The sequence below is a fragment of the Grampus griseus genome, assembly GCF_964374135.1.
Source record: "Grampus griseus genome assembly, chromosome: 14".
In the NCBI taxonomy this organism is placed as follows: domain Eukaryota; kingdom Metazoa; phylum Chordata; class Mammalia; order Artiodactyla; family Delphinidae; genus Grampus; species Grampus griseus.
The window spans coordinates 19,929,670-19,943,810 of NC_139008.1; the positions used below are offsets into that span (position 1 = coordinate 19,929,670).

General features: G+C 43.5%; 1 protein-coding gene across 2 annotated transcripts in view; it reads right to left on the reverse strand.

Annotated features, from left to right (window-relative positions):
* The window catches only part of PRKCB (protein kinase C beta), a gene marked incomplete at both ends in the record, with an annotated part of 311,977 nt that overhangs the window by 166,086 nt on the left and 131,750 nt on the right, over positions 1-14,141 (reverse strand). The window lies entirely within an intron of this gene.

A 14,141-nucleotide genomic window follows, 5' to 3' on the forward strand; every position in this document is an offset into this window, starting at 1 on the left:
GGAGAATCTATTTCAGCCTAGAAATCAGGGAAAGGTGCCAAGTAAGTGACAAAACCTCTTGAAATGTTTTTCAATATATAGCAAAGGTGAGACTTGAATTGAGTGAGGGCAGCCTGGCCTGGTTCTCCTTATTTAAAAGAATGAAGAATGGCAAGGTCTGATGGGGGGTGGGGGGCAACTGAGCAAACATAGAAAAGTCGAGTTGAATCCTCACCTTGCTGTCCCTGGCAGCAGCAGGCACTTGAAAAACATGTGGAATAATGAATGACCCCCTTGAAGACTGCAGGTGAAGCAAGTGACTACAGGACCCCCTGCAGTTCCCACTAGACACAGAGTGCAATGACAGCAGGGGGCGCTGCAGCAGCTGCTTCCTAATCAGGGGTCTGCCCCTGTCAATTTACAGCTCAACCACATGGCCAGGGAAAAGGGCCCTCTGCATACCTTTGAAGCTCCCTGCCTTGGACTGTTGCACCCTCCATACTCCCCAAAGAAGGCTGATTTGACTAAATCTGTATTTTCCCTCTCCCTTCATTGGCCGGGGCGGCAGGAGGGGTGAGAGCACGGGGCGGAGACTCGACCTTCCACTGACAGTTCCCACCTACAGAGGTCATAAACTGGTGGTACACAGAATGAATCCAGTGCAAAAATATTTTTTTAATATACCACACATGTAATTCTCGAATTATTTGTCAGCATCCACATTTGGGGGATTCAGGCATCTCCTGAAAAATTGGAAAATCTGGATCTTGGTCCTTTAAAGAACAGGAGATTTTTTTAAATAGAAAGCTGAGTAATGGCTGCCCCTTCCGGACAGCGTGCACACACTCCAGGTGGATGTTCCCTGTTAGCACTCATTTACTGCCTGGTCCTGGCTGGCTTTGAAGTCAGACCTCCTGATAAATGGAATACCATGCATCCTTTCAAAGTCAGGTGGCCACAAACAAAACATTGAGGAAGGCAGCCAGACACTAGGGAGGGTCTCCTGTACAATTCCATTTGCATAGCGTCCAAAGCAGGCGCTCTCTTTTCTATAGTGGCTGCACTATTTTGCATTCCCACCAAGGGTGAGCAAGGGCTTCTCTACATCCTCACCAACATTTGTTGTCACTGGACTTTGTTTTGATAATAGCCAGCCTGCCAGGTGTGAGGTCTCACTGTGGGTTTGATTTGCATTTTCTGATGATTACTGAGCATTTTCTCATACACATGTTGCTCACTTGTATGTCTTCAGATGAATGTCTACCCAAGTCCTTAGATCATTTGGAGGTTCCTCAAAAAGTAAAAAACAGAACTACTATATGATCCAGCAATTCCGCTTCTGGGTATTTATCCAAAATAATTGAAATTAGGATCTTTGAGAGACTTTAGCACGCCTATGTTCACTGCAGCATTATTCACAATGGTGAGGAAACAACCTCAATGTCCACCAGCAGAGGAATGGATAAAGAAAACGTGGTATATACATACAATGGACTATTATTCAGGCTTAATAAAGAAAGAAATTCTGCAACATGGGATGAAATAAGCCAGACACAGAAAGACAAATATTGCATAATTCCAATCATATGAGGTATCTAAAATAGTCATATCATAGAATCAAAGAGTGGAATGATGAGTGCTAAAAGCTGGGGTGAGGAGGGGAACGGGGAGTTACTAATCAATGCGCATAAAGTTCAGTTTCAAGATGAGTAAGCTCTAGGGACTTCCTTGGTGGTCCAGCGCTTAAGACTCCGCACTTCCACTGCAGGGGGCGCAGGTTCAATCCCTGGCTGGGAACTAAGATCCTACATGCCATGCAGCGCAGCCAAAAGAAACATTAAAAAAAAAAAAAAAAAAAAAGGATGAGTGAGCTCTAGAGATCTGTACAACTTTGCATCTACAATCAACAATACTGTATCATACCCTTAAAAGTGTATTAAGAGGGTAGATCTCATGTTAAGTGTTCTTTCCAAAATAAAATAAAATAGTTCAGTAAAATAAAGCAAGCAAATGGCTGTTGGCCTGGGTAGTTGTTACCCTGATGAAAGGGTTTGGAGGTGTAGGGATTACAAGGGAGTACAGAAGGGCTTCTGGGGTTCTGGTTACAGAGAAATGTTTGCTGTGTGAGAATTCATCAAGATGGACACTTTTCATGTATAATAAACGGTTTTCAAAAACTATATGACCAGCCCAGACTAAAGGCAGCACCTTTGAACCCAAATTCTAAATTCTTAGAAGAGGGAGTCTGATTGGTCCAGTTTGGGGCAGATGTCCACATGTATCTGGACCCAGCGGAGCCGAGGCCATGGGTTCAGACAGCCTCTGGGAGCACAGATCTGGGGAGGCAGTTCTCAGAGAAAAGGGTTGTCTGCTTCAGTTAGATTTTCCAGGTGAACAGGGTTGAAGTAACAAAGCAGTTTGGGGTGCTGGATAAGCGCACAGACCCGGGCCAGAGTGCCTGGGTGTGAATCCTGGCTCAACCACTCACTGGTCATGGAACCCTGGGCAGGTCCCTCAGTCTCTGAGAGCCTCAGTTTCCTTACCTGTAAAATGAGATTGATAACAACGATAATCACCTCATAGAGTGTAATGAAGAATAAAGAGATATTACATGTAAAGTGCTTAAAACAGAATCATATCTATGAATGCTGGTTCTTAGATATTATTATTTAAGTAAAATACTTGGACATCCTAGAATCCCAGACCACTGAAGTTGGGGGGGGACGGGCCTTCTGACTCCAGGACCAGCTCCTTTCACATCTCTCCAGGGTCATCTGCCTTTGATTTCTCTATTTCCCCCAAGTCTGCAGCCTCCACAGGCTGAGGTCTTCTGGGAAATTCCCTTTATCAGGCTCTGAGGCTGGTCCCACCCCACAACCAGGAGAAGCCAAAATAACTCATAAGACAGGACATCCCCACCTCATTTAGTCCCACCACCTGTCCTCTTTGTGCACGGGAGAAACAGTTGGTTTCCATTCCCCAGATGCTGCACACCGTGGATTTGCTTCTTCCTCCACAGCATGAAGCTCTGTGTCTTTGTGACAGTGAGGGACAGAGGGCCGTTGAGAAGCAATTCATTCTGACCTTTACATGTTCATTCTGCACTGTGGATGCCATCAGTGGCACACGGCAAATGGGGGCAGAAGAATCCAGTGGAGTTCATTTCAGAGTCAAAGAATTGCATTTTACCACATTACCATCATTTTTATTAGACCTTTGCCCCGACCAGCCCATGGGAGGTGCCTTTGTATTTCCATTTTGTGACAAGCAAGATGGAAGCATGCCATGTCAAAAATAAGGCTAGACTTATTTTTATTATTATTTTTATTTATTATTAAAATTATTATAATAATTTTTATTATTATTTTTATTTATTATTATTTATTTATTTATTTATTATTTATTTTCTAAGCTAGAACTCACCGTCTAGGATTCGGAAGAACCATTGGTGGTAACAATATTAATTAGCACTTACTATGTGCCAGGCACAGCAAGAAGCCCTTAACATGGATTAACTCATTTAATCCTCACCTGAACCCTGTTAGGAGGGTGCTATTTCATCCTCTTCTTACAGAAGAGGAAACGGAGGCAGAGAGGTGGGGTAACTCGTCCAAGATTATTCAGCTAGTTAGTGGCAAACCTGGAATTCAAACCCCACCATTCTGGTTTCAGAACCACCCTACTATAGGACCTTTTGCTGGTTTCCAAACTTGGCTCCCCTGCAGAATTACCCAAAGGACTTCAAAATACAGACCCCCAGACCCTTGTCTGTAGCTCTTCAGGTGAGGTCTGTTCTTAACAGGCTATCAAAATAATCCTTAATCATTCAACCTGTCTGTACTCTGCAAAGTGGCATTTAGAAATGGTAGTGGACATGTGTTGTTTTGATCTGCAAATATCTCTGCCTCCTTTTGGGGTTAGCAGAGCCTCAATTCTCCATCAAAAAGCCATCCCACCCCCACTGTATTTAGTTCCCTAAAGAGGGAACACTTTCAAGTCCCAACCAAGGGCTGGTTAGGTAACTTAAGCTTCACCACATAATGTCCCTCCTTCCGGAATTTGAATTTAGGGCCAAAACAACACAAGAACCAAAATCAAATACAACTGGTCTGGTCGTTTGGGAAGGTTTCTTCCAATTCTCTAAAGTACATTATACCCTTTTCAATAAATTTCTTTGTAACAAGCTAACTAACTCAAGGTGGTTTCTGTTGCATGCAACCAAACAACACTAATTAGTAAAAGAATAACCAACTTGGGAGGAAACCCACACCTACCACAGATATCACCTCTACAGCATCCGTGACAACTGGTCTTTGCTCTACTGGGAGGGGAGCTAATATCCGTATACAGGAACCAGGCCGTCAGTTTGGGCTGTTCTTCCTTAGCCTGCACAGATGGTCCTCAGTCCTGATTCTGTCCTTTGAAGCTACCAAACATCTATACAGTAGCTCTTTAAATGTTTAATGACAGCCTAGCCTCTGAGCTATCCAGGCCAACCCTCAGAGGGCATCCAGCCCCCTTGTAAGGTGTCCTTTTGCCCTTTGGAACATACACCTGGTTCTTGAGCACTTTCGTTGTGAATGTAGAAGTTATAGACTGCAGTGTTTAGTAATAAATAATAGTCCTGGCGCACTGCCAGATTTAGATAGATAATAGATAAATGAGAGAGACTGTGTGCGTGTGTGCATGTGTGTGCGTGTGCGTGCGTGTGCGTGTGTGTGTGTGTGTGCATCTGTACTGTTTAGGCTGATTTGCCCCTAATATTATTTATCCTTGAGAGTTTTGCCCTCCGGTGATGAAGAGATCTTACCATGATGCCAAGAGGGATATTCAACCTTAACTGTTGCTTCACCTCCTGGAAGGAGCCAGACAGTCTTCGAGCATCATCAGAACTGAACTGTGGGGTGTCCCTGCTTGGGGTTATGAAAGACTAAACAACCCAGGCTTTGAGAAGAGTGCAGTTGACTGTTATGTTGCTTTTTCTGAGCCAAGGAGACCAGACAATGCCATGTAAGAGGAGGGGGGCCCTTTCTCTGATGATAGGGATGTCCTACTGCCACTAGTGCTCAGGCAGGAAATGGGTGGGGCCTGGACTGGCAGAGCTAGGACTTCCCTCCTCTGGGGCCAAAGGTGAACTGGCCAACAGGGGCCAGATTCTTACCAAGAACACCTGAAGATTCCCATTTGGAGGACTAAGCTGGTTTCCAGCTGATGGAATATATTAAGAGTAACCACATCTAGGGACTTCCCTGGCGGCCCAATGGTTAAGACTCTGCACTTCCACTGCAGGGGGTGCGGGTTCTATCTCTGCTTGGGGAACTAAGATCCCGCATGCTTTGTGGCCAAAAAAAAAAAGAGTAACCACATCTAGAAGCAACTATAATTGCTTACAGTTATACCCAAGCCTTCGCTCAGGTTTGATTTTAACCAAATAAAGCGGGAAGGCTGACTCCATGCTGGAGGTGAAGTGGCACGAAAAACAAGACTGTCTTGTAGAAACCAGTTACAGAAGCTCCCAAAGTGACCTTCAGAGTTCTGCAGGCAGCAATCTGGGATAAAACACTGAGCAGAACTGACAAGTGGCCACCAAAATGTGTTTAGGAAATGTGGTCTTGTGTTTTTCTACATGTGTGCGTTTTTTGTATATCTCTTGATATATCATACCATACATGTCCTCTGTTGTCTGCTTTCTTCATTCATAATGACTGTATAGTCCCATGTCAATAACATTTGAATCACTGTGACTTTTTACTGAAGTATAATTGGCATACAGTAATGTACTGATTTTAAGCAGACCGTTTCATGAGCTTTGAAACATGTGTGTACCTGGCTAGGCACCATCCCAATCAAGACATAGGACATTTCCGTTACCCCAGACACTGTGACATTTTAATCACTGTACAGCATCCCATCACATGGATATGTTTTACTTACAAAAACCCTAACTGGCAGTCATTCAGTTTGTTTCCAATTTTTCATTAGTATTAAATACTGAGACAATGAATATCAATTTAGCTAAATATATACACATATTCTTAAATAATTCCTTAGTAAAAATTCTTAAGCCAAAAAGTTCATTAACACTTTTGGTACATATTGGTAATATTCTCTGGAGAAAGATTAGACTAATTTACACACACTGGTGAATGTGTAAATTAGTCTAATCTTTTCCCCTCTTCCTCCTGTTTATGCTTTTTACTTTGAGTCCTATTTCTTTTGATATTGTTATTAAGGCCCTGTTTTATATGCTATGTGTGTTTTGGGGGTATATCTTTGCCTCTTTTATTCATTTTCTTTTTTGCAGTATGCGGGCCTCTCACTGTTGTGGCCTCTCCCATTACGGAGCACAGGCTCCGGACGCACAGGCTCAGCGGCCATGGCTCACGGGCCCAGCCACTCCGAGGCATGTGGGATCTTCCCGGACCGGGGCACGAACCCGTGTCCCCTGCATCGGCAGGCAGACTCTCAACCACTGCACCACCAGGGAAGCCCTGCCTCTTTTATTTTTAATCTAATAAGTTTCTCTTGTACAATGCCTAGAATTATACATTTATCCAGTCTGATAAGTCTTTTCCTTTTAGTAGAGAATTTCAATCCATTTACATTGCGTTAGGTAACTGAAATAAACTGAAATGTATACTTTCTAGATTTCACAGTTCCTTGCTGGCTAATTTTTATCTTTGTCTTTATATTTTGTTATATTGACCAAAATGTTCTTTGTTATTTTTATCTCTAGATTGCTTCTTTCACACTAAAAGAAGTCTATCTGAACCAATATGTCTATGCCAAGAATTAAATAGTATTAAATATTTTATTTAGGATCTTTAAATTTAGACTCTAAGTTTACTATAGTTTAGTTTTGTTTTAATTAATTAATTTGGCTGTGCTGGGTCTTAGTGGCCGCACGCAGGATCTTTGTTGCGGCATGTTTAGTTGCAGCATGCGAACTCTTAGTGGCAGCATGTGGGATCTAGTTCCCCGACCAGGGATCAAACCTGGGCCCCCTGCATTGGGAGCACAGAGGCTTACCCACTGGACCACGAGGGAAGTCCCTAGTTTAGTTTTTTATGCCAACTTTATTGGGTTATGCTGGTTACCATGGTGAAGGTGGCTTATAATAATAAACTGTGACAGCTATTGATTTTGTCTGCTCCTCAAAGTTTCCCATCCCCTCTTCTTATAACATACATTGCTCTCTGAGCCGTAGGGATGCCACGTGATCCAGGCTTGATAAACTGTAAAGAGTTCATTCCCTTAACAACTGAGGACCAATCAATCAGAACCCTTTCCTGAGACTGATTATGAATGCAGGAAGAAAGAAGGCCACTTCTTCCTCTAGGGTTTCCATCTTTCCCTGGGGTCAACTACAACCAGGCTGACAGACATATTTACAGACATGTCCTGTCTACAGTAGGCACAAATGAGACAAGGACAAATCAGTCAGGGTCCCAGCAGGAAACAAATGGCATATTGAGATTAGAGAGTTTAAGGCAGGTTTCATGCAAGGACTATTTAGAAAGGTGTGGGCATGGTGTTGAGAAACCATGAGGGAGAATGTAGTAACTGGGGGCAATTAAGAGCAAAGGGACAAGGGAAGAGAGTAGTTCCTGGAACCCAAAAGGAGAGAATTGTATAGAGATGGCTGCCTTTAGAGGAGCAGCGACCTTCAAAGAGTAAAGCGAAGAAGACCTCATGATCAATACCCTGGGCTCACCCTCCAATCTCCTATCAGTCCCTTCCCTTGAGCCAGAGGGTAAGGGAACCCCAACGGATGCAGCCCTTACAGGTCAGTCTCTCAGGGAGAAAGCAAAGAGGATCTGGAAGGACAAATGAGACAGCTGGCACAGCAGGCAAGGGCCAGGTGTGGTAGACGACAACATGGCCACAAATCTCCCCTTCCTGTACGCATCTCTGCGACTTTGCAGGCCCTCCTATCCAGAGGTGAAGTCTATTTCTCCACCTCTGAGTCCGTTCTTGGCCATAACCACTGTGACACAAATAAAAGCTTGAAAAACACCTGTGCTTTGGGGATTTCCCTCTCTTGCTGTGCTTGGAACCCTGAGACCAGTGTGTGAAAGAGCCTAAACCTGCCTACTGGGAGGAAAAGAGACCACGTGGAGGAGGAATGAAGTGTACCAGACAACAGGCTGCCAAGTGTCAGTCGTGTTCCTGAAGCTATCCAAGGTGATCCTGCACCAGCCAAGACACTAGCTGACCAAACACATGAGAGAGCTCAGCAGTGATCAGCTGAAGAGACCCAGATCAGAAGAATGACCAAAGCAGCCCACAGAATCATGAGAAATAATAAATGATTATTGTTTGAAGCCACTAAAGTTTGGAATGGTTTGTTACACAGCAAAGCTAACTGATACAGCTGATAATAAGAAAACATCTTGCAAGTATTGGATCCTCAGTTCCAGTGTCTGAGGCCCTTGTCCCTGAAGCTCTTACTCCTTCTCAATGTCCTTCCCATGAGCTGATCTCTTTTCCTAGTGCTGATTTGAGTTGGATTTATCTCATTTTCAATTTTTAAAATTGTGAAGGTTTACTTTTTCTCTGTAATTTGATACAATTTAAAATGAACAGATTAGGTATAAAATAAGCCACAAGGATATATTATACAACAAGGGGAATATAGTCAATATTTTATAATAACTATAAATGGAGCATAACCTTTAAAATTGTGAAGCACTATATTATATACCTGTAACTTACATAATATTGTACATCAAAATATACTTCAATAAAAAAGTAAAGCATGTCAAAAATAAAGAAACATAAAGATATTTTAAGGCTCACTGTTATGAAAATCAAAATAAAATAAAATAAAATGAAGAGAAATCCTTCATTCTTCTAAAGTTTAAAATAATTTACCCATGAAGCCTATTATTCTGGAGCTCTGGGAGAAGAAAAGCTTCTTGGGCAATGTTCTCATTTCTCTCTTGATTATTCTCCTGTTATGGTTTTCAATTTCTTCTTGAGACAAAATTGCCAATTTAAAATTTCCTAGAAAATCATCCACTGCAACCAGATTTTCAAGCCCATTAGCATTTACATGCATATTCTTTTTAATGTATAAATCTAACATTCTTTTAAAATTTTCTTTTATTTCCCTTTTATTAAATCTTCAACATCTAACACATGATTTATCATTTTTAATATATTTCTTCATAAAATAAGACTTGATTAAGAAACACAAAAGGATACACTCAACATTACTGCCAGTGTCTTTCACTGACTGATTTAGTGATGGAATCAGGAGGGCACAGGGCATAACAGTGAGTTTTATTCAGTACCTTGATATGCATGATAAGAAATTATTATTTCTAAAACCATAAAATGTTGAAGACATTATCTTCAGACAAACCAGCTCAAGAGTCCTTTCATACTTTTGTACTGCCTGGCACAGAGCCTCTGCTCAGCAAAGTCAGCTATTGTTATTACCTATTATTCCTTGGCAGGTCCTGCATCCCCCTTCTTGAGTAGGAGAGACTCCTCCAAGGATTAATAATAATTTAGAAACCATTTACTGAGTGCCTTCTTTGTGCCAGACACTATTCTGGACGTGGTTCAAGCAGACTCTCATTGAATGCTCACCAAAAACAAACCTATGGCATACGTACTATTTTCCCCATTTTAAAGATATAAACTAAGGGTCACAGAACTGAAATTATTTTACCAAGATCAATGGAGCTGTAAGCGTCAGCACTGGATTTTGACACTGAGTTTTTTCTGCTCCAAAGTCTAGGTTCTTTTCTCAGCATTGCACCATAGAATTTGAGGTTTTGTGTAAAGTAATGGAAATGGAAACAGTCATTACGTCCTAAGGGAATGATCTGAGTGGAGGCATGGACAGAATTACCAGTATATCCCTGACTAGGGAGGTAAGTAGAGCAATGGAAATGCCCTCAGCTACCTGCACCAGGGGCTTGCAAGGACACTTGTGCTTAACACTTTCATGCAATGACTCTTTAATCCATTTGCTGTTAATCCTTTTGTTGTGGTTGTAGTTAACTCTTATTCATTTTAAGGATTTCTTAAAACTTATTACAACAAATCTATGTGGTTGGTACTAATATCCCAGTTTATGGATAAGGAAACTGAGCCACAGAGAAGGAAAATGACACACCCAAGGTCACCTCATGAGTAACTGGCAGAGTCAGGATCTGAATTCAGGTATGACTGACTTCAGAATCCATACTCTTAACCACCATCGTCTCTGGGCATGATCCTTAAATTGCCCAAGTCCCATTTGTAGCTGGAGGGCACTAAGTCAGCCAGGGACTTGGGGCAGGCAATAAATGAGGTCTGTTCTCCTACTGAGGTAATCTGTGACTCTGAACTACAGTGAGACCCACAGGTCTTTTCTGAAGTCCAGTGTGATGGCCTCCAGGGATTCTGTTCCACAGTGGTCCCCTGGGTCAACAGGACCTTCAGTAGTTTGACCAGAGATTCTTTCCCCTCAATGAAGAGTGAAGTCTACTTCTTTACCACTTGAATTTGGGCTTGACCATGAGACTACTTGATCCAGTGGTACATTATCAAACATGATGCACAGGCTGAAAAAGCACGGATGCACTGGGACTCTTGGAACCCTGAAACCTCATGTGAACAAGGCAGAGCTGGCCAGCTGGAGGATGAGAGGCCATGTGGAGGAGAGTCAAGGCACCCAGGCCACCAACCGGCTCACTGACAGTCATGTGAATGGGGCCATCCTAGATCAACCAGCCACCAGACATCCACAGACACAAGCAAGAATCCCTTAATTTTGGTGCCCAAGACAAGTACCTCACTTGACTCATCCTAGTCCCAGCCCTCAGAGACAAGTCCTCTCTTTCTTGTTCTGAGAAGATCTCTCAGGACACTGTGTACGTGGTCAGTATTCTAAGTGCTGGGTAACTGTAATGTCCATAAGTAATGCTTACGGCAATATCAGAGACTTGGTCTCCCTGAGAGGTCGAAGAGACAGCAGGATTGAGCGTTTCCAAGCAGATGAGACCAAAAACAAGGAAGATGCCTACAGATGACCAGAAGTACCACCCAGGACCTCTGCTGTGTTTTGAGGTCCCCCAGTGGTGGGTGCCCATATGTATTGCCTGTTCCCATGGGCACTGAATGGTTGGGTCAGTAGCTGGGTTCACTGGGACAAAGCCTGATTCATAAAATTCCCTCAGGTAGCCTAATATGCCATGATGGAGACCTAGAAGGATGCCAACCACACAAAGATCTACTAATATCCAGAATATTCCCTGACTCAGACTGGACTTGGAATAGCAGAACGTAGAGGACAAAACCTAGCACATTCCTTGTTCACGGATGGCGACTGTGCTTTTCTACTCCATGAGCCTGCTGCACGCCAGCTCCTCCAAGGTCACAAAGGAGGAAGGCACTCCTCCATACCTCAGAGAGCCTGGCCAGGTTGGCAAGTAGGTGTGGCCAGATCTCTAATCATGTCTCCACCCCTGGACAGAAAAGGGTCAATGAACCAAGTCAAGTCAGTTCAGGAGTCTGGACCAATTCATCATCCTCAGTGCCAACCGGCCTTCTTGGAACTGTGTCCAGAGATAGAATCATTTCAGGTAGGCTGCCAAATCCTATGCATGCTGGCTGCAGGCAGTACTGCCTGCTCTCCCCACGCCCGAGGCAATGAACAGCTGCATGGCTCCATTCACAAAGAGCAGGGTCTCCTACAACTTATGGCGCCTACACACTCCTAGGAAGGACAACTGCCAGGTGGCAGGCAGAGGACCCATTCATTCTTCAGACATATTTGGTAGACATCTGTCCTTGCTGTCTGCCCAGCATGTATTCACTGTAATTCATTAGCACTGTCATTATCATCTTCACATACGTACCAGACACTGTCTTATATGTATACACTGGATACTCGTAGCAAAGTTATATGGTAGGGTTTTATTCATTTTCAGCTGAGGAATATAAAGCACAAGGGAGTTAAGTACTCTGCCCAAGGTTACACATGTCTAGGCTCCATCCATAGCCTACGATTTTAACCAGTACACAATACTGCTTCTCTAGTTCTCCTCTGAGGGACCACCTCTCCCCCACTCTCAAATCATGGGGTAGGCACACCGGCCCTCCTCGCCAGGAGTAAGCACATAACCAGGCCTGCCAATCAGCATAACCATCCTCTGGTTACATATGACCCAGGGTCCAATGAGACTTTAGCTCTTGTCACTGGAACTGCAGCACTGATAAGACGTTATGACTAAAGGTACCACAGCCATCATGCTGTCGTTAGGAGAAAAATCTTCTTGAAACAGAAACCAAGACAGAGGAAGGCTGGGCCAAGACATGGAGAAAGAGATTCCTGAAGACCTCATTTCGGCCCCTTGATTCACTGTGTCTGAAGCCAGTCTACCCTTGGAGCTTTTCAGTTTCAGGGACCAAAATTTCCCTTTTCACATAAAACAGTTTGAGCTCTTTCTATCTTAGGCAACATAAAAAGTCAATGAATAAAGACAGGATATGGGAAACACCATCCTCTTGGCTGCTCTTTGAGTACCAAGCCTTGGTCTGCATGAACATTCAGAGCTTGCATAATGGAGCCATGCTGTCCCCCCAGTCTTCCCTGCCTGCTTTCCTGGGGACAAGAGATGGAATTGCACTAAAAGGGTCAGAGAGTGTGATCTGAGAGAACATGAAGAATGGTCCCATCTTTGTCTCTGCAAACAAGCCTGTGAAGGCTTTGGTTGTTCTCTGTTGCCTGGAGTTTTTAAACCCAAGTACCACAGGCTCCAAGCAAAGCCACTTCAGTATTAGCTCTAGAGTGTGCGTGGTATGCCCGTGATTTGCAGCCAAATGGCAGATGACCACTTACAGAAGGCCAGCAAGAACATATGCAATAACAGAGGTAGTTATCACCACCCACTTCACGCAACCTCAGGTCAGCTGTCAAGTCTAAGGGACCAGGACAGGACCAGTGGGAGACAAAGCCAATGGGGAAAATTCCAGGAAGGTGAACCAAAGCAGGAACAAAATAAGAGAACCAGGGGTGACAGCTGCACACAGGGTACGCTGAACGCAGTTCATGACTGGGCCAATGGAAGAGTGTGCATGGTGGAAGGTCCAGAACAGTTTCAGCTCCATGGAAAAGAATAACGCAAACAATGAGACTTTACCAATAAGAGGTGCTTCTTATCTCACATACAGAGTCTGGGCATAAGAGAACTCAGCGTTGCCTCAGCAGCTCACCAATGTCATCGATGACCCAGATCCCTTCAACTCTTCCACCCTGCCATGCTCAGGATGTCAGCCGTGTCTCCCTCATTGACTCAAACGGTTGCCACAACTCTGTGCATTACATCCTCCCACAAAAATGTCCAACAGAACAAAGTAAGGAGTGTCTTCCTTTATCAGAAAGGAAAGTCTTCCTAGAAGCCCTGCCCAGACTTCCCTGCAGTTCCCACTGAGCAGAATTGGGTCACGTGCTCGCTCACTAGCTGCAAGGGAGCCTGGGAAAACAAGTATCAGGCATCTTCAGCTTTTAGCATGAGAGGTGGCCTCTGCCAGAAAAAGAGTGGGGGTTAGGAATGGCTGTTGGGTAGGCAATCCACATGGTACCCCAAACTTTTGGTAAACTTGCACCATATCCTTTGCCATATCCTTAGAGCACTCACGCTGCCATTCACTTAATATTTTCCTTGAGTCTCTTTATTTTTTATTTAAGCTAACTACCTTTACCTAGATAGGAAATTTTCTATCCCCACCATAAATGCAAAACCATTACTAGACACATTTTCCAATTCATATTAAAATAAATCCATAATGATCAAAACAAAAATTGCCAGGTTTACCCAGAAGCATCCCTTGTCCCACCAGCAGTAATCATACTCTGGGGTACACAGTAGCAGGATAAGCTCACTTCTTCCTAATTCTTGGGCCCTAGTACAAAAAATTCCCTACCAAAGGGCTAAAAAGTACACTGTAAGGTACCATCCTAACTACCTTTTTATAGTAGCCATAAAAATTTAGCTGCTGCCCACCACTCTCATGCCTCAGCCATAAACACGAAGACATTTTGCAGAATCACAGTAGGGAAACTAGCTGGTTTCTTGAAGTCACACACCCCTCTCAAAATGTTTTGTTGTTTTGTTCTTTCCCATTAAAACGAAAATCGTCTCAGAGGCTATAGGACCATGACA